The following is a 5,436-nucleotide window of genomic DNA, read 5'->3' as shown; positions in this document are numbered from 1 at the left end:
CACTTTTTACCTTTTGTTCTAGGTCTCTGAAGGTGACATAACCTCAAATTTGTGATAGTGTGCTGTATATGATTATGTGCAGTTATCTTTGACTAGACTACTTGTATAATCATTTGGTTACAACAGTAACGCACGAAGCATAAGAACAGCTATTAGGAAAGTGTCTTGCTTAAAAAAGAGGAAGCTAACCCTAAGTCATCTGACATTTGCTCTTCTCTGCAAAGGAGGGGTAGGATTCTATCTTATTTGTTGGAAGTAATCTCACTGCTTGCTGATAAGCCTTCTAGTGTCACATTGAATTGTTTCCCCACTGTTCCACTCCTACTATTCATATAGCCTTCCTTAACCTGTTCTAAACAGCAATTAGAGTTCACTCATTAGTTTCCACTGTTAGAAGTTGAAGGTATGACATTTTCTGTGGGTCAACTGCACTTGTGTAGGAGGCTTCTTGAAAGCTAGCTGAGAGAAGTCTGACCTTGATTCACTGTCTAAGAAAAAAAACACAACACTTAATATCCCTAAACCATAGTCAATAGAAACTTCAGTTTCATATTAACGTTCTCAGGAATTTAACTTTTACTGCTGTATTAAAACCTTCAGTGTCTTGATGTTGCCAAGACTGAACAACCTGGGATCTATTAGGTTTATTTCCCTTGCACTGTGAGGCCAGACATTCTTTTGCTTATCTCAGTGGCTGTTTACTGAAGAGGCTCACTAAATGAAGTCTTAGTAGGCACCCTTTTCAAACATAGCAGGAGGAAGACTCAAAGGTAAATGTTATTGGTTTAGTTGCTTTTTTTTTCCTATTTAAGGATGATAAATTCATGTTTGTCATCTAAGAGCATTATCTTAAATATCTAATTTTAAGTTCATATGTAAAGAGGAGCTAATTTGTCATTAGATTTGCACAATGCTGTTTAACTCCTTAGTACTAAAGCTTAAACTGTAAGGAAATTAGGTGTCAAGTTACTGTTAGGATTTTTGGACAAGAACCAAAATCTTGGGTTTAAAGATTTTATTTTATATTTTATTTTGGTTTGCTTTTGTATCTATCTTTTTTCTATGCTAAGTTTTGCCCCAGCAGAGCAATCCCTTTTCCTCCAGCATCACCTTGACCATAACTTTTTTGCTAACCTATTACTTTCTACAGCTGTGAAAGCTCTGCTCAATCATTTCCTAAAAGAGATAAGAAAGTATTGATCTTCCTTTCTTGGGAGGGGAGCTGGGACTTTGCTCAATGTTCCTGTTTGTTGATGTTTGCTACATTGCTTCTTTCCTTTGACAAACACAGCTCACTACAGCTCCAAAGGTAATTATAAATCATCTGAAAAATCTTCTGCTTTGCATGTCTCTGTTTCTGCTCTGATCCTCTGATGTTAGTCACTCTTGGAGTATTAGCTTCCATTGTTAGCTGCTAATCACTGAACAGATTGGTCTGGAAGGGACCTCAAAGACCACCCAGTTCCAACCTCCCCTGCTATGGGCAGGGATACATCCCACCAGACCAGGTTGCTCAAAGCCCCGTCCAGCCTGGCCTGGAAGACTTCTAGGGATGCAGCATCTACAGCTTTGGACAACCTGTCCCAAGGCCTCACCATCTTCATGGTAAAGAATCTCTTTCTTATATCTAATCTAAGACAACCCTCTGTTAGTTTAAAGCCATTCCCCCTTGTCCTGTCACTCCACTCACTGACAAAGAGTCCCTCCCCAGCTTTCCTGTAGCCCCCCTTTTATTAGTACCTTTCCTGTAGGTACTGGATGGCTGCTGTAATGTTTCCCTGGAGAGCCTTTTCTCCAGGCTGAACCACTCCAACTCCTTCAACCTGTCTTCACAGGAGAGGTGCTCCTGTCCACTGATCATCTTCATGGCCATCTATCTGGACTCACTCCAATGAGTCCAGGTCCTTGTTTCGTTGGGGCCCCACAGCTGAATGCAGAACTCCAGGTATTGTCTCTTGAGAGCAAAGCAGAGCTGCAAAATCACCTCCCTCCTTCCACCTGCTGGCCATGCTTCTTTTGATACATCCCAGGGTACAGTTGGCTTTATGGGCTGCAAGTGCAGTCCTTCTCCTCAGGACTGCTCTAAATCCCTTCTCCACCCAGCCTGTATTTGTGCTTGGGATTGCCCAGACCCAGATCCGCTATCTACTTGGCCTTGTTGAACATCATGAGCTTCACATGGGCCCACCTCTCAAGCCTGCCCAGGCATCCTTTCCCTCCAGTGTTTTTGACTGCTTGGTGTCATCGGCAAACTTGGTGAGGGTGCACTTGATCCCATTGTCCGTGTCACTGGCAAAGATGTTGTATAGTGCCAGCCCTGATACTGACTCCCTGGGGAACACCACTCGTTACTGATCTCCACCTGGACACTGAGCCATTGACTGCAGTTCTTAGTGTGCCTATCCAGCCAATTCCTTACCCACTGAGTGGTCTATCCATTAAATCCATTTATCTCCAATCTAGAGACAGGGATATCATGGGGGATGGTGTCAAATGCTTTGCACAAGTCCAGGTAGGTTGGATTTATCTTACCTTTTGATGTGAGTCATACTTGAGAAATGGGTGTTGCATTCTGCTGTCTGTAAAAGGAGTTGACAAGTTTAATTATAAACAGGTGAATTTAGGTCCCATTCATGAGTTTCTGTTTGGGTGCCTGACTCTCATGTGATTTTACTGACATAACTATGTAACATAAAAGATATGCTTACATCTCTTTAAAAGAGAGGAAGCTGATACATGGATGTGAAGTCCTTTCTAGAAGAAATTAAAAGAGGCAGGATTTTTAAACAATATTTTTAGGGGCTGTCATTTTCAAGTTCATTGATTTTTGGGTGGAACTTTGGATAGCCAAGGCTGCATAGAGAAATTTCTTGCTCATTCTGGCAGGAGACTAGAAGAGTACCAAATACACTTCCTTATTCAAGAGAACATGGGATTGCATCTGATAGCAAATCTGGGTAAAAGAATGAAAAAACTGATACAGAATTTCAGTGGCAAAAATCTAATGCTGAGTAATACAATGTTTAGTCAATATGTTGTTTTTAATTCTTTATGGAAAGTACACTGTCTTGGATGGTGAACTTGGTTTTATTAGGGTTGTGGTCTGCAGGTTCGTTAAAGTGTGTTTCAGCTTTTAATTCAGAAAATTTTTGCAGTGGGGGTAAGATAGCAGTATGTCAGATTTAGGTAAACTGATAAGAGACCTAGTTTTTGTTTTATTACGGATTCCTCATAAGTAGTTATGGAGCCACAGATACGGCTGAAAATTTTGGGCACATTAGGCTTTTTATGGCATGCCACTAAGTAGCATCTGATAAAATACTGACATTAGCCAGTAATAGTTTAAGTGATTAAGAACTGCATAAATACAAGTACAAGGGTATAGTTACTAATGGAGATGCTCTTAATGATTTTTGCAGGAAATCAGTACTAGGTTCTTCTGTCAGTGTTTTCACTGGACAGGAAACAGGGTATGAAAATATATATTAAAAAAGCTGTTGCTGCTGTAGGTAATCTCGTCGGTGTTTTTAGAATGTGCAGTAATAATAGGGGCATTAGTATGGAACAGTGCAGGTTAAAAATTAATTCAAGCATGGTCATATCAAAATTATCTAAAAGGAGGAAATGTAGGACATTTAAAAAAAAAAAAAAAAAGAAAAATGTTCAGTAGAGATTGTGTTCTGGAGAACTACCCCTGTGTAAGGGTTTAATCCCCCAGTGCACAAGACTTTCCAACATTATACTGAGGCAAAAGGCTAATGTGATTCTTGGAGGTCTAAATTGGAGGATGTTACATAAGATCAGCTGAGTCATCTCTCGTGTGACCTCCGTGCTCAGTACTGGGTGACTGACACTGAAACATTGCAGTTTTTGCAGGCTTTTGAAAAACTGTATATGATGCAAGATGAGAATTCAAAATAACTTTCCTTAAAGTGAGGATTTACGTTATTTCAGTTTTTTCCATTCATGAGAAACAGGAACAAGAGGTCACTTGATTAGCTCGTGGAAGTACATTCACGTAAAGAAGTACATATATTGGTAAGGAATGAAGACATGAGTTGAGAAGGGAGCAATACTCAGTGGTTGGAAAATGGAGCTAGCTATGTTTAAATAGGGAGGTGGGGTTGTGGTTTTATTTTGACATTGAGGGTACTGAATGATTGAATGTGGTGATTTTAACTTTTGCTTGGTTTCTCAGAGGTATTCTTTTTGGTGTATGTTTACTGCAACCACTGAGCTGAGGGCATGGTGAGCAAAGGAGAAGCATTATGACTTAATATATGGGAGACCAGACAAAATCTCAGGGCTCATCAGTCCTTGTGTGCTAAGGATTTTTACAGGAGTCCCCCATCTGTTCAAAGTCATCAGCTTCACCGAGTTCAGGAAATGATGTAAAACAGTTAACTCTCTTGATTTATTTTTTAAAATTTTATTTAAGGCAACTAAAGAAAACAGTACTTTTAACTTTTGGTTTTCAGCCAAACCTCAGCGAATATAGGCAAAGAGGCATCATCTTTTGTGTTGTTGGGGCACGGCTGCTTATGGGGATATTGAAAATCAGCTCTGCTCTGCACAGCACTCTGGTTAGGGAGAGTGAGGTATGTCTCTGTACTGCAGTTGCTTTCACTGGGAATGAGAGAGGATAAGATACATAGAAATGTGGTCTGGTGGCTGGTATGAGTTCCAGTAATACAGTCATTGTTGCTCTGTGATCTAAGTAGGCATTCTAAAATGTATGTCTTAATCTTCTATTTTTCAGCCTGGTATTTATATGGTGCTGAACTGATCAAATCATGTTTAGGGAAGACAACTCTCGAACATCCAAAGCAACCTGAAGTGTCTTTTGTCTTAACGCTAGCCTATATCTGTCTATAGCTAACTCTTCTTACGATTTTTTTTTTACACTGTTTCTATAATTGTGGTTTGAAATAACTGCAAGGTTCCCTGAAACTTTAGCAATATAAGAGAAGCTTCTGGCAGTGTTTCCTGAGCTTGCCTGCTGAAGAGAGGATGGACTGACCTTGGCACTTCTAGACTGATTCTGACGGTGAATAAAAGGCATAATTTAATGCATTTACATGTTCGCAGATCTTTCTTTTGTTTCCTTGCTTAAGTACTTATCTGCATGAGGATCCGGCCTTGTGCATGACTAAGATTTGCTGTGTTATTTCAAAGCTGATGTGCAGTGCTAGCTTTTAAATTTGATCTCATGATATGCAGTCCTCTCTGTAGATGATTTTGTGTTCAAATAGTGGTGAGAGAATGAATAGTGGGTTTGCTAGTCTCTTGTCTGATACAATGGCTTGCAAAATATTAGCTTTCTTGTTTCAAGAAACTGTGTGAAGAATGTCTTTTTCATGTTGGAATCTATGCAAACTGTTTGGGGATCCTATGAAAAATTTCTTTTCTCCTTGATAACTGTATAGTTTAATGTAT

The sequence above is a fragment of the Anas acuta genome, chromosome Z (genome assembly GCF_963932015.1).
Source record: "Anas acuta chromosome Z, bAnaAcu1.1, whole genome shotgun sequence".
Classification (NCBI taxonomy): domain Eukaryota; kingdom Metazoa; phylum Chordata; class Aves; order Anseriformes; family Anatidae; genus Anas; species Anas acuta.
This window is presented reverse-complemented; position numbering follows the sequence as displayed.